Below are 26051 nucleotides of genomic sequence, written 5' to 3'. Positions count from 1 at the left end.
CCAATTTGCTTGTATCCACCCCAGGGCTCAGTGCAATGTCTAGCACATAGTAAGCGCTTAACCAATACCCTTATTATCATTATTCTTCTTATTATAATTGTCTGGGCCTCAGTTTCCTCATCTGTAAAATGCAGATTCATTACCCATTCTCCCCGTTAAACCATTGATCGGTCTGTGAGGTCTGCATGGGTCTGACCCAGTGATCTTGTTATCTACTCCAGCGCTCAGTACAGTGCTTGGCGCATAGTAAACACTTAACCAATAGCGCATTTATTGTTATTAATAGTAGTAATAAATGTCGCCTGTGTGCAAAGCACTGTCCGAAGCACTGAGTGAAAGCAAAAGGGAGACGCCTCATCTCGGACCCTCCCGGAGTTCACAGTCTAGGAATACGTCGGGGGAGGTTCGGTGACAGACGCACGAGGAAGGGAGACGACGTTAGGAACAGAACCTAAGCAACCTGGAAGACAAAGCTCAGGGTCCAGAGGGTCTGATGGCATAGGGAAGCCGTACGACACCTCCACCTCTGCCCCCCAGGATATCCAGAGTTCAGGGTAAGTGGTGGACGACTCGTCTGATGTGTGTGTCTCCGTAGGAGGAGCCAGTGGGGAGTGGAGTCACACCAGTTTTCACTGAGGAGGAAAAATCGTCTCACCCCTTACCCCTGAACCCCCGCAGAGTGTCGCTTAGAAGGCATGCCATCCTGAGGCCTCTCACAGGTAGCCCCTCTAATGCTCAATCTCGCTGGTAGCTTCACGCCTCCGTTCCTTTGGATGCCTAGTCAGTCAATCAGTCGGTCATATTTACTGAACATTTTGCGCGGAGCAGTGTATTAAGTGCTTGGCAAAGCACAAGCGAATAGGGCATGGTCCCTTTTGTATCATTTGTGTTAAGCACTTAATATGTGCCAGGCACTATTAAGCACTGGGATAGATAGAAGCTAATCAGTTTGGACGTAGTCCATGTCTCACATGGGGCTCACAGTCTTCAGCCCCATTTTACCGATGAGGTAATTGAGGCATGGAGAAGAAGAAGAAGAAGAATGACGGTATTTGTTAAGCCCTTACTACGTGCCAAGCACTTTTCTAAGCACTGGGGCAGATACAAGGTAACGAGGTTGTCCTATGTGGGGCTCACAGTCTTAATTCCCATTTTACAGATGAGGTAACTGAGGCACAGAGAAGTTAAGTGACTTGCCCCAAATCACACAGATGACGAGTGGCAGAGCCGGGATTAGAACCCACGACCTCTGACTCCCAGGCCCGGGCTTTGTCCCCACTAGGCCACACTGTTTCCCTCTAAGAAGTAGCAGTCCCTGCCCTCAAGGAGTTTACACTCTGGTGGGGTGAGGTGGGGGGAAGGGCAGACATGAAAATAAATTACAGATAAGAGGAAGCTCGTCAGAGTTCTATTCCACACTTTCTGAAAAGTTGACGCTATGGCTTTTCCAGAGCCAAAAATGATGGGCAGCTTTTAGGGGAAATCTAACCCCCATTAAGCCCTTTTCCATTTTCTTATATTAGGTGTTATCTTCCGTATTGTCCGAACAACTCCTCCAAAAGACAGAAACTGTGAAATGAAAAACAACGGAGGCTTTCACCCTCCCGTCCCTTATTTACCCGGTAAATACATCCCTGGCTTCATATGGGAAAGGGGATTAAAATCCTCTTTTAATTTTTCTCTAACATGGCTTTCCAAGAACTCGGCTGGTAGGAGGGACATGCCGATCTCCGGGTCCTCATTCTAGATTAAATTGTCTCATTAAAATACCCTGCTCATGTAAGCACTATTTCACAGTTCAGGCACCTCCGGATTCTATGAAACAGCTGTGCAAAGGTCAAGTCTAGGAGGGCAATAGCAGAAGAAAGCACACCATCAAAATACGGTTCTTAAGCTTTCCCAGTCACCTCTGTTTACAAATTTCCTGACACAAGGTGGAATTTTTCCTGACGTGGTCCATTTTTCACCGAGACTGTCTCCAGGACTCCTCTGGGAACCGACCCTGACATCTCTCTCACTTTGAAGACTTCCCGGCTGGCAGCGTTTCTGGGGAGGGAGGAGATGCTTGGTGGGGAAGCCGTGGGTCGATATTTTCAGCGAGGAGAGCGAGGGTGCCAGTGAGCTGTTCGATTTTAATGGAATGCTTGTTTAAGCTATCGCTTTATCTCCTCTTCCTGACTGCAGGCTCGTTTAGGGCCAACCGGTATACCGGGACCTCTCCTCCCTTCGAAGGGGCCGCCTTCCCCCAGATCAGAGCCTGCCCTCCATCTCCCTGGATTGGCCGGTTTTCTGTATCTTCACCCAGGTCCAGGGTGAGAGGAAATCTCCAGCTCCGTTCCTCCTCAATTCTCCCTCTTCCCCGTCCCTCTCTCTCTCCCCTCGCTTCTCTCTCTCCCTCCCCCCTCTTTTTTCTTCCCCCTCCCCACAAACATCTGGGGGCGCTTGATATTTTAAACCTGGTCACCCCAGCTGGGCTCCCTATGTTGGCATTTTTTCATTTTCTTTTTTTCTTGCTGCTCAAATTCTCCTTCCGTTGTTGACTGTGACTGGAAAAATAGGCGTACAAAGCATTTTGCATTCTCTGAATGTACCACACAGTAATTCTGCTGTCTGAAAACTCTGTAATGTCAATAATTGATGCACTTGAGAAGTGGTAATTAAATTAGTTAATTATGCTGGTAAAATTACATGCAATTATGTGACTGCAGGGTATGTTTAGTAAATTAGGCTTTCCCATACTCACTACATATTGTGGTGCCAATTTTGTTCCTTGATGATTAGGTAGCTTTTGATACTTCTTAATTGATTTAATACCTGGATCTTCATTAACTCTCGATTGCTATGCTGTGTACGTCTGTCATTTTTCTCTCCGATAGTTTATCGGGTATCATTCGGTGAGAGAAAATATACATTCACCACCCAGGCCAGCAGATAACTTGAATCCTCCCACTTTAACCCTCGTGGATTTAAAAATCTCGAGTCTTTCGGGAAATCATCTGGTCTAAGCGTGAGGTGACTCATGGAGTCGTCTGTGAGTCTGATCGAGGAAACATCCCTCGGCCCCTTCAGAACCAAAATGATTCGTTTTGATGTTTCTCACTCTGGAAGAACAAAATAAAATGAATGTTTCCAAAAGAGAAGGAAAAAAGAAACCTGAGGACTGTCACTATTTGGCATCGGGGTAGCCGCCTTGAGGAAATCTGGGGTGGTGTCAAAGGTAATAGATCTGGGACAATATCGTGCGTGAAAGAAATCTTTCGATTTCTAGAAGGGGGACGTCCAGGGGAGCTAACAGGTTGGTGAGGGTGTGGATGGCGATGGTGAGGATGATGATGATGATGATATGGTGATGTGGATGGCGATGTGATGGTGAAGATGAGGAGGATGGTGATGAGGGTAGAATGACATTGGTGATGATGATGAGGAAGGTGATGAAGATAATGATGGTGATGGAGTGGGATGGGGATGATGATGATGATGGTGAGGATGGTAATAGTGAGGATGGTAGTGATGAAGATGAGGACTCAACCAAAAAGCCTTCCCTGATTAAGCCCTCTTTTTCCCGGCTCCCTCTCCCTTCATCACCTCTGGGCTTGGATCGTTGACCTTTGGGCATTTGGTATTTTCCCCACCCTCAGCCCCACGGCACTTATGTACACATCTATCATTTGATATTATCAATTATTAATATTAATGTCTGTCTCCCCCTCTAATCAGGTCAGACACAGCCTTTAAGAGCGGCGTCTAGGAGGGAGAATGGGTATTTCACCCCCATTTTACAGATGAAGAAACCGAGGCCCAGAGAAGCCAAGCGACTTACCCAATCACACAGCAGGCAGGTGGCAGGACGGGAGTATTAGCCAGGGCCTCTGCCTTCCAGACCTGAGCTTTTTCCTCTAGGCCTTGATACCCCCTAGGGAGAACATCTTCAGCCACTGCTAGAGCAGCGGGAGTGGCACTGTATGGCTTTGCCATGGGTTGGCACCGCCCTTCCCAGACCCCCCCGTTGGTGTTCCTTGCATTTGGTTCCCAGTGCTCCCTCTGGCAGGGCAGCGGCTCGACGGGGAATCGTCCCCAGGAATTACCGTCTATTCCGACCCCAGCCCTGATTCCACCCTGAGCATGGCCTAGTGGATCGAGCGCGGATCTGGGAGTCAGAAGGTCAAGGGTTCTAATCCCAGCTCCGCCCCGTGTCTGCCGTGTGACCTCGGGCACGTCACTTCACTCCTCTGGGCCTCGGTTCCCTCATCTGGAAAATGGGGATTGAGACTGTGAGCCCCACGTGGGACAAGGACTGTGCCCAATCCGATTTGATTGTATCCACCCCAGCGCTTAGTACGGTGCCTGGCGCAGAGTAAGTGCTTTACACATACCATGATTATTATTAGTAGTAGTAGCGTTAATATCACCTCCGAGCTGAACTGCCAAGGAACGGGGCCTGACTGTCAGAGGGCCCTGCAGGTGCGGGAGGCGAGAGCCAGGGACGAGGCGAGAGAGGGCCCCGAAACGCATCACGGATTTCCATCGACCCTGCCAGGGAGCCTGCAAGACGGCCTCCCCCGCCTCTCTTGGCCACAGGATGCAGAGCCTCGATCTTCTTCTCCTTCCCCGCTCTGCGGCCCGGCTGCCCCCCTGACCACAGCCCCCTCAGACGAGAGGAAGGAAGGTCCGGTGATAAGCCCCGAAGGCATTTCGGTCAGGGATGTTTGTGAGGGGCGAGGAGAGGGGGCTTTTTCCAGGTAAATAATACCTGAGAGGTGGATGGCAGCTGCAACTCTAAAGCTCTTTGCTTGGCACCTGGGTTTCAGCAGAGCTGGCCTGATACCTTGCAAGCTGGCTCTGGTCCATCCCCACAGATGGCCAGGAGCTCTGGCAGCCAAGACACCATGTAGGAGCGTCAGAAATGGGTACCGAGGGCGGGATCTCTGTCCAGGTGCCCGCGGCCTGGGCCTAGCTGTCAGTCTGTCTGTCTGTCCTAAGCTCCCGCGTCCCCCCAGAAAAGGCAGCTGGGTGGGATGAAGGGCCGCTTTTAGTGAAATCCATCTCAGGTGGAAATACTCCAGTCCCGTTGTATCTCTCCCTTCCACTCCCAGCGGGGACGCAGGTTGGCTTCAGTCAGTGGTATTTATTGAGCGCTCACAGTGTGCTGAGCGCTGGACTGAGCACTTGGGCGAGAACAGTCGAGGAAGGAGGCCCGATTCCTGCTCTCCAGGAGGTGGATTTCTTAGGTGATTCCCACGATGGGCAGACCACCTTCCTTAGCTGGGCCTCTGCCAGCTAATTCGTCGACTTAGATGCAAGGTTTACCATGCGGCGGGAGAGAACTTCGCATGCTTCGCTGAGGAGTGTTGTGTGAGTTGGTCACAGTAGGAGGTCGGCAAGTTAAGGTAGGAGAAGCAAGGTGGCCTCGTGGAAGGAACATGGGCCTGGGAGGCAGAGGACCTGCCAATTACTTGCCGTGTGACCTTCGCTTAACTTCTCTGGGCCTCGGTTTCCTCAACCGTGAAATGGGGATTCATTACCTGTGCTTCCTCCTACTTAAACGGTGATCCCCGTGTGGGAGAGGGACTGTGTCCAAATGGATTAACTTGAATCTACCCCAGCGCTTAGAACAGTGCTTGACACGTAGTAAGTGCTTAACGGATACAGTAATGATGATAACAATAACGATACTAATAATAAGCAGGCGGAAGGGAGCTGATCGAGTGCTTTAAAGCCGGTGATAAGGCGTTTCCGTTTGATGTGGAAGGCCACCATTGGAGGTTTTTGAGGAGAGGGGAGACGTGGACCGAAAAGACTTTTAGAAAAACGATCTGGGCAGCCTAGTGAAATGTGGACTGGAGAGGGGAGAGACAGGATTAAAAGAGATCAGCAAGGGAACCGATGCAGTAGTCAAGGCCGGAGATGATGAGTGCACGAATCAGCAGGTGGAAGCAGTTGGATTAAGCAGAAAGGGCGGCTTCTAGAAATGCTGTGAAGTTAGGCCCGAAAAAGTGTTGTGACAGATTGGACGTTTGTAATACAGTGCTCTGCACTTAGTAAGCGCTCAATAAATACCATTGAGCTGAGAGATCTGACCGAGAGACTGATCGATCGAATTGAGGCCCCTGGTTCCAGGAAGAGTCACTCTAGGTGAAGCCGAGTGTCAATCCAGTGAATTCCGTTCAGCTGCATAGCTCTCGTAGTCTTCACGGTGCCTCGTTTCTGCACCCGGAAGGGTGGCGATGGGAAGATGAAAAGGGAGGACCCTCCAGCCCATTAATCAAATCCCATTCGCCCCCTCCCCCCCCCCACCTCACACAGGTGAAACAATCAACTGAACGAAAGAAAAATGACTTGCAGAATCCACCGTCGGGCCGAGATGCGGCTTACAGAAGGTGCAGGTGTCTGTTCGCCCTCCTTCGGAGGAGCTGGTCGCGTCTGCCAGCGGAGTAAAGGAGAAATGTTGGGTACTCTGTGCCAAGCACTGGTCTGAACGCTGGGGTAGATACAAGTTCATCAGGTTGGACACAGTCCCTGTCCCGCATGGGGCTCACATTCTTCCAGGCGTCGGAGGTAACCCTAACTAAATCATGTGAAGGCTGACCAAATCTTTCAACTCTGTGACTCTCTGGTTTCTCGATCAGATGCCAAACCGCCATTCCAATCTTGTGTCGGGCCTACCGTGGCCATGGCTGTTGATTCTCCGGATTCAATCAAAAAATACACTTAATAGAGAGAAAACAGATTCTCTCTTTTTATGGCCCCACTAAATACTTCTGCTGGCAAATGCGTTTGGGGGGGCTTTTTATTTATGGATTCGCAAGACGCCGTAGCACTTTTGTCTTTTTAAGTGCTGTGCATTTATAGAGCGGGATGATCGTTTTCTGGTTGATTTCACAGTGAGCTCTTGCAAAACTAGTTGGAATAGTAATAGTTTCATACTGTTATGTACTTTCCCCCCCTTGAGTCCTGAGTTAAATCTCTTGCAGTCTTCCAGGGGACGTGGCAGAATATTATGCCGAACGCTCTTAGGCTATTAACTTGGGTGTTGCTATTGATTTCCTTTCTCCATGCAGCACATAAAGCATGTAAATGTTTCCTGTTAAAGAAAACAAAATCTGAACAACCAACAGCCCTAGCAGCAAAATGAAGTTTGGGGAATTTTCTACCAAGAAGTAGTGTGGGGAGCGATTCTTCCTAGGAATGACGAAATGAGGCTGAAAGGGAGGGTTTAGTCCGCGTGGCAGATAGTAGAGGGTTTCAGAGCTCTAAAACACTGTTCCATTTAACCGTCGGTCTCCTTAGGGGCAGGGGATGTGTCTGTTCATTGTTACATGGTACTCTCCCAAGCGCTTAGTACAGTGCTCTGCACACAGTAAACGCTCAGTCAATACAATTGAATGAATGAATCAACCAATCCTATTTTTGGAGGACTTACTCTGTGCAGTCCCCCGTACTAACCTTTCAGGAAAATACAATACAGTTAGTAGGAGCTTACAGTCTACCTCGGGGGGAGTCAAGCACAAGAATAAATTAGTCAGGGGTTTTCGCTTGATGGAAGGAGGACTGGGCAGCCATGGGAAGTTTTTCATTCAGTCGTATTTACTGAGTGCTTACTGTGTGCAGAGCCCCGTTCTAAGTGCTTGGGAAAGTACGATACAGCAATAAATAGACTCACCCTGGATCACAAAATAGGAAGTGTTTTTTTTTCTCTTCCTCCTGCATAGCCTTATGGATAGAGTATAAGACTGGAAGCCAGAAGACTTGACCTTGGGAAAGTCGTTTAACTTCTCTGGGCCTCGGTTTCCTCATCTTTCTCTGCCTTTTCCTCCCTCACTTTCTCCCTCAATCTTTCCTTTTATTTCTCTCTCCCTCCCATTCCCCTTTCCTCTCTTCTTTGCTCCCTCTATTTCCCCCTCCATCCTTCCTCCTTTCCCTTATTCTCATCCTTTTTCCCTTTCCTCTTTTCCTCCCTGGACATAGACAGACACCTCTCCTTCTTCGCGTTGCGTCCACCTGCTCCCTCCTCTGTGGCCGGGAGGGGAGAATAGTTCCCTTCTCCCTGCCCAGAGAGGAGTCCTGAGCTCCCAGCCTCTGATTCTCAGCCCCCCCACCCACCCCCACGACCCCCACCCCGCCACCCCCTCCTTCCCGGCAGCAGCTGGGTTTCCCAGGGTTCACCCTCCCCACGAAGACTGGCGAGCCACAGGAACCGAAGCCATCCTTTGAGGGGCTTTGGCTGCTGGAAATGGAGAAAAGGCCTACAAATAGACACTTATAAAGAAAGGGAACAGGGGCCAAGCCCCTTCCCTGGGCGGTTGCCATTTCTTTACTGTGGGAACTCGGTTCAGCTATTTCTTCTCTCGGTGCCCCAAGTCCACCCGCGTTTCCAAAACAACCACCGAAACTCGCTGTTTGGGAAATAAAAAACAACCTCTCGGTAGCGATGTTGGCTCCGCGGGTGAAGCCATTTGAAACTCGCAGTTGGGACACGCTCACCTCACTCAGACGCTCCAACCCTGTTTGTGATGCGAGACTCTGTCAGAGCTGCTCAAATCCACACAATCCGGTTGGTAATAATAATTGAAGCATTTAATAAGCTCTTATCACGTGCCAAGCTCAGTCGGGGAGATGAAGGGTAATCAGATTGGAAAAATCCTCTGTATCTCATGGGCTTCCCAGTTGAAGGAGAGAAGGTATTTAATCCCTATTTTACAGAGGAGGAAACTGAGGCACAGAGAAGTGACCAGCCCAAGGTCACGCATCAGTCAAGTGGCAGTGCTGGGGTTGGAAACCAGATTTCCTGATGAATCCCAATCTTGTGCTCTTGGGAAAGTCACTGTACTTATGCAGCCTCACGTGGGACAACCCGATTACCTTGTATCTACTCCAGCGTTTAGAACAGTGGTCGGCACATAATAAGCGATTAACAAATACCATTATCATTATTATTACTCGACCAAGTTACGGGAAGCAGTGCGGCCCGGTGGAAAGGATACAGGTCTTGAAGTCAGAGGACCTGGATCCTAATCTCGGCTCTGCCATTGGCTTGCCGCGTGACCCCTGGGCAAGTCCCTTGACTTCTCTGTGCCTCAGTTTCCTCTCCCTCCTAGTTAGACTGTGAGCCCCATGCGGGGCAGGGATTGTGTCCTACCTAATCTACCTGTACCTACCACAGTGCTTAGAACCGTGTTTGATACACAGTAAGCGCTTAACAGATACAGTGAAGAAACCTTCTCTGTGCTTCAGTTTCTTCATCTTTAAAATGGGGATCGAAAAGCTGTTCTCCCTAGAGACTGTGGGGCCCACAGCACTAGTACGACGCTCTGCACATAGTAAGTGCTCAATAAATACCATTGACCGATAGAACAGTTCTTGGAACATAGTAAGCGCAGATACCACAGTTACTATTATTTCTGGGAATGAAACGCTTATGTGAAAGGAGTGAAGGTCTTGAGAGTTTGAGGACAATAACTGTCGCATTTGTTAAGCGCTTACTGTGTGCCAGGCACTGTACTAAGTGCTGAGGTAGATGCAAGGTAAATGGGTTGGACACCTTCCCTGTCCCACGTGAGGCTCACAGTCTAAATCTCCATTTTACAGATGAGGTAACGGAGGCCCAGAGAAGTGAAGTGACTTGCCCAACGTCACGCAGCAGACCAGGATTAGAACCCAGGTGCTTCTGACTCTCAGGCCCGTGTTCGTTCCACTAGGCCATGCCAATTATTATTATTATTTTTACTGTTAGAGAGCCTAGCTGCAATTCACCATTGGTGCCAGGAATTGGGGGTGAGTGAGGGGCTGGGAGTAAGGGGGCATCCAGGCCTTGGGGAGAAGACCGGTGAAGGGTGGGAAACGGAGGGAACTGTTGGAGCTAATAATTGAACGTACTCTGCCCTGGGGTGTGGGGGCTGAGAGAAGGTCACAGAGACAGTGAGGAGAGGAAAGGGGAGGAGCAGTGACGAGCAGGGGCTTGGGAGTCGGGGGACCTGGGTTCTAATGCCGCCTTTGCCACTTGCTCACCGCGTGATTTGGGCGAAGCACTTCACTTCTCTGTGCCTCAGTTTTCTCATCTGTCAAATGAGGATTCAACGCCCATTGTCCTTCTTTAGACCGTGAGTCCCATGAGGGGCAGGGACTGTGTCCAACCTGAGCATCTGTGTCTCCCCCAGCAGTTAGTACAGTGCTCAGCACATAGCAAGTGCTTAACAAATATCACAATTATTATTATTGGTGGAGGAAGGAAATGGAAAGGGAGTCGCTGTATAGTCTGAGATGGGCTGGATCTGTTTCAGACTTACCACGTTCATTGTGTTGGGGGGGTAGGGAGAACCATGGGGTCACTTAAAAACCAAACTGTTGCCTATGACTAATTTTCTTTTCTGGTAACAATTTGCGCTCATGTTCTGAGGGTTTTATTTGCCTAAATTAGGTTGTAAACTTTTTGGGCCTGCGACCAATTCTGTTTTTATGGGTTTGGGAAGACAATGGTGAGTATTTACTGTCTTTCTCCAGCTGGGTTTTGCAGCTTAGTTTGATGGGAGGGGGTAAAGAGTGGGGGGGGGGCGGGGTTCCCACAGGACCGGAGACAGGAGAAAAAGGAGGTTTGGTGAGCTACTTTATTCATTCATTTAGTCCTATTTATTGAGCACTTACCGTGTGCGGAGAACTGTACTAAGTGCTTGGGGGAGGACAATATAACAATTAACATTCCCTGCCCACATTGAGTTTACAGATTAGAGGGGGAGACAGATATTAATAGAAATAAATAAATTACAGGTTTGGACATAAGTGCTGTGGGGCCGGGACGGGGGGGGATGAATACAGGGAGCAACTTAGGGCCATGCAGAAGGGAGTGGGAGGAGAGGAAAGGAGGGCCTAGTCAGGAAATTCTGGTGGTGTTCTGGCCTGTGCCATCTTGCAGGGCAGTGGGGGCTCCTGTCCCTCAATAAATCCTTCTTTGGCCTTTCCTGAAACCCCCCCTCCCCCCTCATTTTTCTGAGAGAGCTGTGTCACTCACCTCTTCCCATCACCGAAGGGATCTACTTGTCCCCCTTTCAGGGCTGCACAGCTCCAGAGACGATTCATCATCGAATCCTCAAACAATCCATGGTATTTATTGAGCACTCACAGAGCGCAGCGGACTGGACTAAGAGCTTGGCTCCTCGATCTTTTTTGCCTGGGCCGTGAGCTCTGGAGAAGGGGCTGGAATTGAGATACAAGTCGAAACTCTTCAGCGATCCCAGTTGCTTTGAATTTGATCCCCAGGAGCATGGTTTAGTGGCTAGAGCCTGGGCCCGGGAGTCAGAAGAACCTGAGTCCTAATCCCGGCTCCGCCACTTTTCTGCTGTGTGATCTTGGGCCAAGTCACTTCGCTTCTCTGGGCCTCAGTTCCCTCATCTGGAAAATGGGGATACAGACTGAGAGTTCCAGGTGGGACCGGGACTGTGTCTAACTTGATTAGCTTGGTCTACCCCAGAGCTTAATACAGTGCTTGGAACCTACTAGGCACTTAATAAATGCCGTAAAAAACTGTTCCTGCCCACAAGATCACAGTCTAGAGGGGGAGACGGACATTAACATAAATAAATTAATGAATTACAGATACATACAGACCTATACATATATGCTGTGGGGGTGGGAGGGAGGACGAATGAAGGAGCAAGTAAGAGCGGCACAGAAGGGAGTGGGAGAAATGGAGAGGAGAGCTAAGTCAGGGAAGGCTTCTTGGAGGAGATGTGCCTTCGATAATGCTTTGAAATGGTTGGCCCCCTGGACATCCTAATTAGATGAACCTTCTCGATCATCTAAACTTTCTCCCTCTGTGACCTTGAGTTTCCCTCTAATGCCCGACAGCAGACCTGTGATCCACGACGTTATCCAAATCCCTCTTGAACCCATTAATAGTTTCAGCCTGGGCAAACTTCCTGTGGAAACAGATTCCATCTGCTTACCACCCACTGGTGAAGGAGCTGTGTTAACTGATGAAAACTGAAAACAGGATCAAGTCAAGAAAGACAATGAACGCTACATAGCCCAAAGGGAAATCAGCTTTACCGCTTGTTTTTAGTTTCAAAGTCAAGTTTGGGGTGTGCTCTCTGCCCCAGAGCATTTTCATAGGTTTAGAGTGAGGAGGTAAGGAGGGATCTTTCCGCTTCTTGATTTTAATCCAGAACCTGAATGTGACCCGAGTCCTCTTCCCTGGAGCTGGCTGAACTTCCCTTCTCACCTCATGCCTCCAGCTCCCAGAGGCTTCAAACTTGCAGCTACCTTTCCTCTGCCCCTTTCCTTTGCCCGTTTTCTCTGCCCCTCCTTGGATCTGCTCAATGCCACCGCCTCTGCCGGCTCATTACCGCCTCCTCCCTAACGTGTCTCTCCTTCAGCATCACCCTTCCCAAACGGCAGAATCCCCAGCTTCTTCCCCGGGAAATGGAGGCAAGAACACGAGAGGAAGGCCACCCTGTCCATGACAGATTCTGGTCGAACCAATCCTTCGGGAGGCCACGGGTCCCAGCGTAACCGTCACAGGACTGGGAGTCGGGAGGTCGGGTCCCGGCTCTGCCAATTGGCTGCCGTGTGACCTAGAACAAGTCACTTAACTTCTCTGTGCCTCAGTTACCTCATCTGTATAATGGAGATTAAGGCTGTGAGTCCCATGTGGGGCAGGGTCTGTATCCTACCTCATTACCTTGTCTCTACCCCAGCAATCTCTGCCTCAGTTACCTCATCTGTAATATGGGGATTAAGGCTGTGAGGCCCTGTGGGACAACAGCAAGCTTGGAACAGTGCTTGGTATGTAATAAGAGCTTAATACCATAATTATTATTATTATGAGAAGCAGCGTGCCTTAGTGAGATGCAGCGTGGCTTAATGGAAAGAGTATGGCCTTGGGAGTCAGAGAACGTGGGTTCTGATCCTAGCTCCGACGCTCGTCTGCTGAGTGACCCTGGGCAAGCCACTTAACTTCTCTGGGTCTCAATTCCCCCATCTGTAAAATGGGGATGAAGACTGTGAGCCCCACGTGGGACAACCTCATTACCTTGTATCTGTCCCAGTGCTTAGCACAGTGCTTGACACATAGTAAGTGCTTAACAAATACCATAATTATTAGTATTGTAACAGTGCTTGGCGTGTAGTATTTAACAAGTACCATTATTATTATTATTATTGTTACTATTTAACCTCTCTGGGCCTCAGTTTCCTCATCTGTAAAGTTGGGCTAAAACGCTGTTCTCCTTCCTTCTCAGATGGTGAGCGCCATGTGGGACAGGGACTATAGCCAATTCAATTATTTAAATCTATCCCAGGCACATAGTAAATACTTAATGCCATCATTATTATTATATCTTACCCAGTTTTTAAGGAATTGGTCTTACTACAGTTTCACGTTTTGCCTTAGCATTCATTAAACTATATCCTGGTCTTAGCTCGTTGTGGACGGGAAAGTGTCAACCAACTCCCGAGCGCTTAGTACAATGCCGTGCACACAGTAAGTGCTCAGTATACACCATTGATTGATTGATTGGAATAGATTTTTGGAAGTTTGCCTGAAGTTCTAGTTCCAAGCACCTACACAACCCTGAGTAATTAAATGGTATTAGTTCAGTGCTTACTATATGCCAGGCACAAGATAATCAGGTTGGACACACTCCATGTCCCTCATGGAGTTTACAGCCTTAATCCCCATTTTACAGATGGGGGAATTGAGACCCAGAGAAGTAAAGTGACTTGCCCAAGGTCACAGAGCGACAGAGTCGGGATTAGAACCTGGCAAAAGAGCAAAACCTAATGATACCTTTGGTGGGAAGGACCCAAGAGCTTCCTTCCCCCTCATCCGCAATTTCAACTGGTCCTTTATTTTTCTTCCAAAACTTTGGTATTTTCTTCATAAGTACACGCCGCCTTGTGCATCTATATGCACAACCGTTTCTTCCTTCCACGCATCACTCACGTTGTATCCACACAGACGCACGTCGTCGGAAGACCGTTCCCTAATTCGACTAATTCAGCCATCACGCCTTAGCCAAAATGCGGCATGAAAACGTGCATTCTGTCAGAGATGAGGGTATTTCTTAATTTTTTTTTAATGGCATCTGTTAAGTGCTTACTGTGTGTCAAACACCATTCTAAGCACTAAGGTAGTTACGAGTGAATTAGGTTTGTCACAGTCCCTGTCCCACATGGGGCTCAAAGTCTGAACGGGAGGGAAAATACAAGAACTCAGGAAGAGAGAAGTTAAGTGTCTTGCCCAGAGGTCATGCAGCAGATAAGTGGCAGAGCTGGGATTAAAACCCAGGCCCACGCTCTTTCCACTAGACCACGCTGCTTCTCATAATTGCTTTGAGCAGAATATTGTCCTAGGTGCCTCAGAGTATACAATAAAAAACACTGTTCCTGCACTTGAGGTGTTTACAATCAAATGGGGAGAGAAATCCTTTCAAGGAGCTAAAGATGAAGGTAGCAGAAATTAGAAGAGCAAATGGAATATCTGGGATTCTTAAAAAAAAAAAAAAGATGGCATTTATTAAGCACTCGCTAGATGCTAAGTGCCGAAGCAATTACAACGCAATTAAATTGGACACAGTCCCTGTCCCCGGTCCAAGAGGATAAAAAAAGATAAATCCTCATTTGCCTGATGTGGCTTTGTGTGTTTCTGCAGAAGGCAGGGGCATGGATGAAATGACCTTTCAATAACCTCCCCAATCCGGAGATCCCAGGATTGGGGTGAAACTACAACCTGTGAATAAATAAAAATAGGTCTGACTACCGAACCGGGAAAAGGATGAAGCCCTGTAATGGGACATGGGCAAAGAAGATAACTCTTGGGAAGTTTTGCTAATTCTTACTAATTCCCTATCAATCAATCGATAGTACTCATCGAGCGCTTACTGTGTGCAAAGCACCGTACTAAGCACTTGGGAGAGTACATGGAACAGAGTTGGTAGAGTCACGTTCCCTGCCCACAGTGAGTTTACAGTTCAGAGACTATCTAGCGATTCCATCCGAGTCATCGAATGAGGGAATTCGAACTGAGCTTCCACATTGGCCTAGTGGATAGAGAACTTGCTTGGGAGTCAGAAGGACCGCGGTTTCAACCCCGGCTCTGCCACTTGTCGGCTCTGTGACCTTGGGCAAGTCACTTGCCTTCTCTGGGCCTCGGTTCCCTCATCTGCAAAACGGGGATTAAGACGGTGAGCCCCACGTAGGACAGGGATTGCATCATACCCGACTAACTAGAATCTACCCCAGCGCTCAGAACAATGCCTGGCATATAGTAAGCGCTTTAACAAATACCATTTTTAAAAAGAGATTTCTGCAGATTCATGAAAAATGGAAGATTTATTCATTTTACATTAAAGCCTCTTGCAATGAGGCCTCCAAGATTCTCCCACTTGTCCTTTTGCAACTGGAGGTTGAGATTTATTTTGGAAAAACAATATATTTCCTGTTTCTTGGAAATTCAAAACTCTGAAGCAGATTGTTTCTGGGAAGAAATAGTGGCGGGGGGGAGGGTGTGTGCCTGCGGATTTGACAGGAATCATCGGATATGATGGCCTTTGATTCAAGCCTGCAGCTGGGAGATAATATAGGCGAAAGCAACTCTGAAGACAAATTCAGAAAGCTGGACTTGGAAAACCATCTCCAACCTTAACGGCCACCAACCCCCTCCCCGCAAAACCGGAATGTCAGTGAGTGAATGCAGCTTTGTTTGCTGAAACGGATCCTTCGCAGAGAATTCAAGACCTCAGAAAATACATCAGCCCACATTGTCCCACAGATCTGATGAGGGAAGATGGACTCCATTTCATGAATAATGATTTTGATTTTAATTTAATTTTTATAGCCTCTGGAAGATAACCATCAACCCCATTTTACAAGCGTGCGAGGAGGAAATGGATTTTAGGGGGGCAAATCTGTTGAGTTGGGGAGATGTCATTATTGGAGAGTTCTGAGTGAAGAATGGAAGCCAAACTCGCCCTGGCTCCTCATTCTCAGACCCTTTTTTAATTTTTTTTTACATCTTTTGTATCGGGTAGCTAACGACTAGCCTCCTTTGTCAAAAAAAATAAAAGGGAAAGCCTATTTTGTTTGTCCACAGAACTGTATTACTCAGTGCTGAGCAATGAGTTATCGCAAGATGATAATCCAATTCTTTGGAAACAAGTCTATGAATCCACAGGCATTTCCACAAATAACACACTGCAGACTTTGGAGCCGACACTTTTATACCCTTTTGAAAGCTGTTTATTAAATCTGGAGAGAAATGGGCCTACCGAAAGAGAAAGCCACCCCAACCAGCATTTCCCCCGTGCCCGGAGATTAATTTTCTGCTCCCGTAAGGAGAAATTTCCATCAGAAACCTTAGAAACCATACGAGCTGTTAGCTGGGATTCAAGAATTGATTTGTAATCATAGAGAGCGTCCCAATTAGAAGAGATTTGGGGGAGAACTTTTTAGAACTTCATTTTTTTAATATAATGGTTAATGATGTTCTGGGCTCATTTTGAGGGGTCATTTTGGTTCATTTTTATTTTATGGTTAGAGATCGTCTTTTTTTCAAGTCCAGTTATTCCATGTAAATGAATGAATGATTGAATGAATGAGTCAATCGATAGTATTTACTGAGCACATCTATTAAGCTCTCGGGAGAATACAGCAGAGGAAGCGGATACATTCCCTGTCCACAAGGAACTTACTGTTTGATCGATCAATCAATCACTGGTACTTATTGAGGGTTTGCTTACTGTGTGAAGAGCACAATACTAAGCACCAGATGACCAAACGCTTCCCAGACCAAAGGATTCCTAGATGAATCTTGAAAAGTAATTCTGTTGGGAAACGTATCTCTTTAAAATGACCCTTGAAGGCGTTGGTTAAACACACCCCTTTGGAACTTACCTTGTTGTCCTGATTGAAATTCACAAACATCCCTGAGGAAATCCAGATGGAGCTGAAATCGACCTGACACGAGTGTGTGTCTGTGTGAACGAGGTGGCTGTGCTATTTGTCCCAAGGTGACTTGCTCTCTTTTCGGTGTGATTGTCCCAAGACCTGAAGAGAGGCATGAGTGAAAAAGCGAAGAGGAAGAACTTGTCTTTCCTGGCTGAAGCGCGTTCCATGTGGGACAGGGACTGTGTCCAACTCGATCAACTTGTGTCTACCCCAGTGCTTGGTACGGTGCTTGGCACAGACTGAGCGCTTGACAAATACCACAGGTATTAAGTCAGTAGATGGAAAAAGCCTGAATACCCAAAACCATTTCCCAGGAGCACAAGCAGTGGGACCAGTGAGCAAGAAAGAACCAGATGGAAACATCTGGTTCATTACGGAGGCAGGACTGGAATTTCGGGAACCAAAGGGGAAGTTTGATTTCCGAGACTGGAGATGACCCCAGGTCTCTTTATGATGCTCATAGTCAACTGAGTTTGGAAGAGTTTTCCGAGGGATGAGGAGCTTATCCCCATGCCATCTTACATCAATCAGTTAATGGTATTTATTGAATGCTTACTCTGTGCAGAGCACTGTACTAAGCACATGGGAGAGTAAAATATGGTGGGTAGATATGATCTCTGCCTTCAAGGACCTTACAGTCTCTTAGGTCCGTTTTCGTATTCTCCTATTGGGTAGCAAAAACAAGCTCAATGCGACTGGATCTAGCACGTACCTTCGCTATATTTCAATGGAGAAAAGGTCTTTTAAGTTGGTCTTAACTAAAATTCCATCAAGAAGAGAAGCAGCGTGGCCTGATGGTTAGAGCAGAGGTCTAGGCATCAGAAGGGCCTGGGTTCCAATCCCAGCTCCACCACTTATCTTCTCTGTGACCTTAGGTAAAGTCACTTCCCTCCTCTGGGCCTCAAAATGCCCGAGAAGCTTTAATTATAAAAACACATTTTCCTTCCTTGACTTTCTCTACAAAAGTAATGGTATTTATTCCGTGCTTACTGTGTGTTAATTGCCAGAGGAGATGCAAGAAGATGATATTGGTGTCCCTGTCCCATACGGGATTCATAATCTATTTTATGGATGAGGCACAGAGTGGTTAATGACACAGCAGGCCATGCCGCTTCCACAGAAATTCCATTCTCAGAGTGAAGCAAGGAATGGGAAAGCAGATACGAGACTTAGCCTCCTCCTCCAGGAAACTCTTCCAAACTAAACAGAAACAACGTGACCTAGTGACAGAGCACGGGCCTGGGCGTCAGAAGGACCCGGGTTCTAATCCCTGCTCTGCTACTTTGTCTGCTGTGTGACCTTGGGCAAATCATTTAACTTCTCTGGGCCTCGGTACCTCATCTGTAAAATGGGGATGAGGACTGTGAGCTCCAAGTGGGACAGGGACCCTGCCCATCCTGATTAGGTTGTATCTACCACAGCACTTAGTACAGTGCCTGGCACATAATAAGTGCTTAACAAATGCCATAAAAAAAACCCATATACAAAAAACAAAAACAGGCAACAAGTATCCTCCAAAGTCTGATGAATGGGCTGATGAATGTGCTATGAGAATGTGTATATGAGAAAGACCAAAGAAGTTATTCAGTGCTTTTAAGAGGCAGGATATTGGATAATCGGAATCAATCAATCAGTGGTATTTCTTGAGCGCTTCCTCTGAGCGGAGCACTGTATTAGGTGCTTGGGAGACTACAGTTCAACAGAGTTGCTAAACATGTTTCCTGCCCACAGTGAGCCTACAGTGTAGTAAGCACTTAATAAATACTATTCCTACTAATAGATCCACAGCTCCACCCAGACTTTACTGTAATAATAATGATAGTAATGTGTGACATTTGTTAAGCGCTTACTACATACAACCCACTGTACTAAGCCCTGGGGTAGTTACAAGATAGTCAAGTCTGACCCAGTCCCTGTTCCACAAGGGGCTCACAGTCTAGGAGGAGGGAGAATAGGTGCAGAATCCCCATTTTACAGATGCTGTGACAGAAGAGTTAAGGACTTGCTCACAGTTTCACAGCAAACAAATGAAGAATTCAGGATTGGAACCCAGGTCCTCTGAGTCCCAGGATCATGCTGCTAGGCCTTGCAGCTTTCTTCTCGGGACCCCAGTGGAGGTCAGCCAGAGTAGAAGCTTCTCTCTCTCTCTCTCTTTCTCTCTCTCCATCTTTCTGTCTCTCTTTGCATCTCTCTATCCGCTAGAAAATCATTAACAGGCTGGCGTTTCCCTTGACATTTTTATGACGTTAGTTATTTTAATATATGGGACACTATTCATCTTAGAACTGACCTCAGAAACATTCCCATAAATGCCACATCAGCTCCGTTCAGGCTACATTTTCTCATTCCTGTCAGGTCTCTGAACTTCGAAATCTATTCAGGGCCTGCAAGAGCTGCTGATTGGCGATACAGTACATGGGGGGACAAGGAAACAGGTCCCCTCCCAATCAATCCATCAAGGCTATGTATTGAGCACTTGCTGTGTGCAGAGTACTGTCCTAGGCACTTGGTAGACTACAGTATAATACAGTCAACTGATACAAATCTGGCTCTCAAGAAGTTTACCCATCTAGTTGAGCAGCTGGTCACTAAAATAAGGTACAGACCGAGGAAGCAACAGAGTAGTAAGATAGGTATTTATGTACTGTGGGAAGCAGCGTGGCTCAGTGGAAAGAGCCCGGGCTTCGGAGTCAGAGGTCATGGGTTCGACTCCCGGCTCTGCCACTCGTCAGCTGTGTGACTGTGGGCGAGTCACTTCACTTCTCTGGGCCTCAGTGACCTCGTCCGTAAAATGGGGATTAACTGCGAGCCTCACGTGGGACCACCTGATTACCCTGCATCTACCCCAGCGCTTAGAACAGTGCTCTGCACATAGTAAGCGCTTAACAAATACCAACATTATTATTACTGTGGGGGGCGGGGGTGAGAGTTAAAGTGCTTAATCAACCAGTCAGTGATATTTATTGAGCACTCCAGAGCACTGTACTAAGCCCTTGGGAAAGTATAATGCAACAGAATTAGCAGACACCTTCCCTGCCCACAAGGAGTTTATGATCTAGAGAGCGTAAGGGATACGTAAGTGATGCAGAAGGGAAGGAGATTGGGGTACAAAGATTAGGGGTTAATCAGGGAAGACTGTGCATAGCGAGTGATTTCACTGACTGGGCAATAGCTTCCAGATGGGTTATTTCCTCCACTCTGTTTCCCACCTCGCAGGGAGGAAAAGAATGGCTCAGAAAAATGGGGATATGGTACCTAAGTGCTGTGGGACTGAGGGTGCGGTGAGTACCGGATGTCCAAAGGACACAGATCCAAGTCCATAGAAAAGCTGGATGTGGGCAGGGAATGTATCTGTTTATTGTTCTATTGTATTCTCCCAAATGCTTAGTACAGTGCTCCGCACACAGTAAGTACCCAATAAATATGATCGACTGACAGTCCATCTCAGAAGGGAGAGGGAGCCGGGGAAAAGAGGGCTCAAGTCAAGATAATCAGGCCAGACCCAGTCCCTGTCCCTCAAGGGTCTCACCGTCTAAATAGGAGGGAGAACAGATGCTTAATCCCCAGTTTACAGATGAGGCAACTGAGGTACAGGGAAGATAAGTGACTTACCCAAAGTCACCCAGCAGGTAAGCGGCAGAGCCGGGCTTTGAATCCGGATCCTCTGGCTCCCAGGTCCGTGCTTTTCTTACTAGGTCACGCTAACATATAGACAAGATTCCGAAATCGTTTTCTTCCCCCATCTCCGAATGTGTGTCTCTGTTTCCAGCCCAAGGGCTTCAGTGTGATTCCAGTCCCGCGTGTGATTGACTTAGCCCCCAAAGCTGCTGTTTACACTGTTGTAGTCATCTTGCTCAGACGACTGTGACATGCAACTCGGATGCAGTGGAGCTGACAGGGCCTGTGAGAGGAACCAGGAAGATGACAGCTTCTCCGGTTTGCAGAGCTGATACAGAATCATCTGTCACTTGATGATAGGCCACAGCCTGTCATTTATCTACTTACCGCTTTAATGTGGGTAAAATGAGCAGGAAAGAGAAAAAAAAAAGTGACAGGAGGGAGAGGTGGAGAGAGAGGAGAAGGAGGAAGAGAGGGGGTGAAGGAGAAGAGAGGGGGATCGAAGAGGAGAAAACAGAGAGGGAGAAAGAAGGGGAGATGGGGGAGGAAATGGAGCGAAAGAGGGACGGACACAGAAATATAAAAAGAATAATTCCAGGAAAGAAACCTAACAGGTCTATTTTTGGGGTTTTTTCGCTTCAAAAATTTCAACTTCCAATATTTTATGTATTTGAAAGTGTTTGCTTTCCAGGAATCAACAGTAAAAGATGCAAGTCCTAAAAACCTTCAGTAAGAGGGCTGGCCACTGGAAACACAGAAAGGCCAAGTGGCCCGGTGGATAGAGCGCGGGTCTCGTTGGCAGAAGGACCTAGATTCTAATCCTGCCTCTGCCACTTGTCTGCTTTCATTCATTCCCTCAATAGTATTTATTGAGCGTTTACTATGTGCAGAGCACTGTACTAAGCGCTTGGAATATACAATTCGGCAACAGACAGAGACAATCCCTGCCCAATGACTGTGGGACCTTGGGCAAGTCACTTCACTTCTCTGTGCTTCAGTTCATCTATAATAAGGGGATTAACACTGAGCCCCTTGTGGGACATAGACTGTTTCCAATCTTGTACCTATTCCAGCACCTAGTGCAGGGCCCTGTACTAAATGCTTGGGAAAGTACAATACAGCAGAATTAGGAATGGGACCAGTCTCCTGCTGCCATTTTTTCCCTAATAATTGTGGCATTTTTTAAGCGCTTAATCTGTGCCAGACATTGTTCTAAGCACTGGCGTAGGTACAAGTAAATCAGGTAAGACACAGTCCCCGTCCCACACAGCACTCACAGTCTTAATCCCCATTTTACAGCTGAGGAAACTGAAGCACAGAGAAGTTAAGTGTCTTGCCCAAGGTCACACAGAAGACAGGTGGTAGAGCCGGGATAAGATCCCGGGTCCTTCTGACTCTCAGGGCCACGCTCTATCCACTAGGACAGATCAGTCGGAGTGAGTGTTTACGAAAAGGGCGAGTGTTGAGCATTGGAACTGGATTTCCGTTCTGATTTAAAAATCCTTGTGGTCATCTGGTTCATTCATGGCCCCAGGGAAGATATCTTTCTGAACTAGTGAGGAGGGAAGGAAAGCAAAGGAAGGAGAGGGAGGAAGAGACGGATTTCTCAAGGATTCCCCCCTCTAGCCTGCTAGCTCGTTGTGGGCAGGGCATGCTTTTATTATATTGCTGTATAAGCACTTAGTACAGAGCTCTGCACACACTAAGCACTCAATAAGATTGATTAATCAAGAGTTAACCCTGTGACTTTTCGTGCCCTTGATGTGCATTTTGTGCATATCGCCTCTGCCGTATTGTACTCTCCCCAGGGCTAAGTACAGTGCTCTACACACGGTAAGGGCTCAATAAATACGATTGATTAATTGATTTGGTCTAGTTTGCAGATGTCAAATTTTTAGGCTGTGCCGTATTTTCCAGCCTCCCTAATGACACTCTTCCCGCCCCCTCCCCCCGCCCTTCTACTGTACTGTGAATCAAATTTAAAATTAGATGAAGTTTGATGGCAGATAATGCGTGGCCCCCAGGCACACCTCTTGAACTGCAACAGCTGCTTTTTGGAGGCATAAAAATAGGTTATTTATGCATTCGCACTGTGCCCTCGTATATAGCGCGGCTACTCATTTTTTCCCCTTCCTTGCTCACTGCTAGTGGCGAAGGTGCAAATTAATGGTAATTAGCATCCACAGGGGCCCCTGTTGGGGAGGGGGGGACAGTCACACCTCAGTCACTAGCTGAATCCACTGGTTTTCTCTGGAGTGTTTCCTTCACCTTGGTCAGGTGGCATCAGACGAGGTTGGGCAACGAGAGGACGTTCAGAATCCAATTCAAGGCCGCTTCCTAAAGCACGGAAATCCCAGGTGACCAAACAGAAACCCCATTCATTCAGTCGTATTTATTAAGTGCTTACTGTGTGAAGAGCAATGTACTAAGCGCTCGGGAGAGTACGATACAACAATAAGCAGACACCTTCCCTGCCCACAACAAGCTTACAGTTTACGTCGTGCTTACAATAAGCATAGCTGAACAGCAATGTGAAAGGGGACATCAATCGATCAATCGTGCTTTTTGAGCATTTACTTGGTTCAGCACACTGTACTAAATGCTTGGGATAGCATATTATTATTATTATTAATAATAATAATAATGGTGGTACTTGTTAAATGCTTACTGTGTGCCAGGCACTGTATTAAGAGCTGGGGTAGATACAAGATAATCGGGTTGGACACAGTCCCTGTCCCACATGGGGCTCACAGTCTAAGCAGCTTGACCTAGTGGCTAGAACACAGGCCTGGGAGTCAGAAGGTCATGGGTTCTAATCCCCGCTCTGCCACTTGTCTGCTGTGTGACCTTGGGTAAGTCACTTTACTTCTCTGTCCCTCAGTTCCCTCATCTGTAAAATGGGGATTGAGACTGTGAGCCCCACATGGGGCAGGGACGGTGTCCAACCCAATTTGCTTATATCCACCGCAGCTTTTAGAACAGTGCCTGACACATAATAAACACTTAACAGATACCATAATAATAATAATTATTATTATTAATAATAATCCCCATTTTACAAATGAGGAAATGCGGAGCGGTCGGTAGAGCAGCAGACTTTTAATCCGAGGGTCCAGGCTTCATGTCCCTGTTAGGGCGGTCGCTCTCTTCTCCCCCGATTAGACTGTGAGCCTGACAAAGGGCAGGGATTGTCTCTATCTGTTGCCGAATTGTACATTCCAAGCGCTTAGTACAGTGCTCTGCACAGAGTGAGCGCTCAATAAATACTATTGAATGAATGAAGCACAGAGAAGTGAAGTGACTTGCCCAAGATCAGTCAGTCAATCAATTTATTGAGGACTTACCGTGTGAATCACACAGCAGGCAAGTGACAGAGCCGGGATTAGCACCCAGGTCCTCTGACTCCCAGGCACATGCTCTATTTACTAGACATTAGAGATCAGAGATGCGATCTCTGACTTCAAGGAGTTTACAGTCTGCTGGGTGTAGAACACTGGACTAAGCACGTGGGAAAGTATTAAAGGTAGGAGATACAATCCCTGCCCTCAGAGAGTTTACAGTCTAGCCGGGGAGGAGAAAACGTCCTTTAAAAATAGAGATTTTTGACCCCATTTTTTACAGGGGAGGAAAGTGACTCAGAGAGAAGTTAAATGACTTGCCCAAAGTCCCTCAGGCAGATGGTGAATCTGGGATTAGAACCCAGGTCTCCTGACTCAGTCCCATGTACTTTCTACTAGACGACTTGATGGAGAGGTGTAAATAGCAGAGTCACCCAGGAGTTGGTGACTGTTTAACCTGTTCCTAAATGATAAGGGAGAGGCAGTGCCCATAATAACAATAATAATGTTGGTATTTGTTAAGCGCTTACTATGTGCCGAGCACTGTTCTAAGCTCTGGGGGAGATACAGGGTCATCAGGTTGCCCCACGTGGGGCTCACAGACTTAATCCCCATTTTACAGATGAGGGAACTGAGGCCCAGAGAAGTTAAGCAACTCGCCCACAGTCACACAACAGACAAGTGGCAGAGCTGAGATTCCAACCCACGATCTCTGACTCCCAAACCCGGGCTCTTGCCGCTGAGCCACGCTGCTTCTCTGCAAGTACTTCTGGCTGGTGAAATGCAAATGTTGGTTTGTTTTTTATGGTATATGTTAAGTCCTTAGAGAAGCATGGCCAGCAAGGGGCTGGGGAATCAGAAGGACATGGGTTCAAATCCCTACACCGTCATTAGTCTGCTGTGTGACCTTGGGCTAATCGCTTCACTTCTCTGGGCTTCAGTGACTTCACCGGTAAAATGGGGTTTAAGGCCGGGAACCCTATGTGGGACATGGATCGCGTCCAACCTGATTAGCTTGTATCTACCCCAGCGCCCAGTATGGTGCTTGGCACATAGTAAAACACTTGACAAATATCTCCATTATTCATTTTTATTATTCCCGAGTAACTCCAAGGCATTTCACTTTCCTGAAGGTAAAAGGCAGACATATGACCTGGTCTGGGTTCCACGAGCAATGGAAATGAGTGGAATTTTTCTTGGGCTCTTCCAAGCTCATTCAAGGTTAGCCTTTGAAAGCTTCCCTTTATCTCCCTGCGAACGACATCTGTGTAATGTTCAGACTGAGGAACCCTTTGGAGATGCCATAGAAATTTGAAACAAAAATCACAATGTCTCTAAATGGTTTTCAAAGAACAAAACACTGTCAAAACAAGATGGATTTTTTTTAAAAAACTTCTTAAGATCTGTTTATTAAAAAATGGATGCCTGTGTTTAAGGATTTTCTACGGAGGAGGCCACCCATTGACACAATCCAGTGTGTGCGTTTGTGTTTTAAACAAGTGCCTTTCGACAACGCGAAAGCTCTTCTTTCCTCTTGTACAAATGTCTGCCTCTCTACCAAGTTCCCCTACGATGTTTATAAGCCAAAGGCAGATGGAGACAATAAGACGGTCTCCGTTCAAATGAACACACCAAGTTCATTTGTCAGAAACTGTGGAAACATTTTCGTGAAGGCTGATTTGCGATCCAAGCTGGTACAGAGCACACAGGCCTGACGCTCCAGCCTTTTATGTACAAATTCTACAAGGATCTAATACGCCATTTACACAAAAATTAATACTTAAGGCAATATTTACGGGAACCCGTTCCAAATCCCAATCCCCAGGCAATCTTCGTTCTCTCCCTCTCTTTCCTTCTTCTAAGCCCTTGCTTTCTTTTCAAGATCCTTTCTGCACTCCAGGACTCTTCCTTTCCTCTTTTATATCTGCTATGCCCTCCGTCCCTTCTCAGCGTATGGACTCTTGACCTCTCTCCAGGAAAGCCAGCTGGGATATCGACTTGCACAATTCATCCTTCATTCCTCCATTATTTTGAGTTTTTAGAAAACCGGGCGAAACGTACGGAATTCACAGCATCCTTTGCCATCACTGAACCAAGCGGTGTGGCTCAGCGAAAGAACACGGACCTGAAAGTCAGAGGACCTGGGTTCTAATCCTGGCT

The 26051-nt window shown here is 47.3% G+C and overlaps 1 long non-coding RNA gene across 1 annotated transcript in view; it reads left to right on the top strand.

Annotated features, from left to right (window-relative positions):
• LOC114807368 overlaps nucleotides 1-26051 on the top strand; it is a 112150-nt gene that overhangs the window by 46758 nt on the left and 39341 nt on the right. The gene's annotated exons all lie outside the window — the stretch shown is intronic.

This window comes from Ornithorhynchus anatinus, chromosome X2 (assembly GCF_004115215.2).
Source record: "Ornithorhynchus anatinus isolate Pmale09 chromosome X2, mOrnAna1.pri.v4, whole genome shotgun sequence".
NCBI classification, from domain to species: domain Eukaryota; kingdom Metazoa; phylum Chordata; class Mammalia; order Monotremata; family Ornithorhynchidae; genus Ornithorhynchus; species Ornithorhynchus anatinus.
Note: the sequence above shows the minus strand (reverse complement) of the source record. Positions and strands in the feature narration are given on the sequence as shown.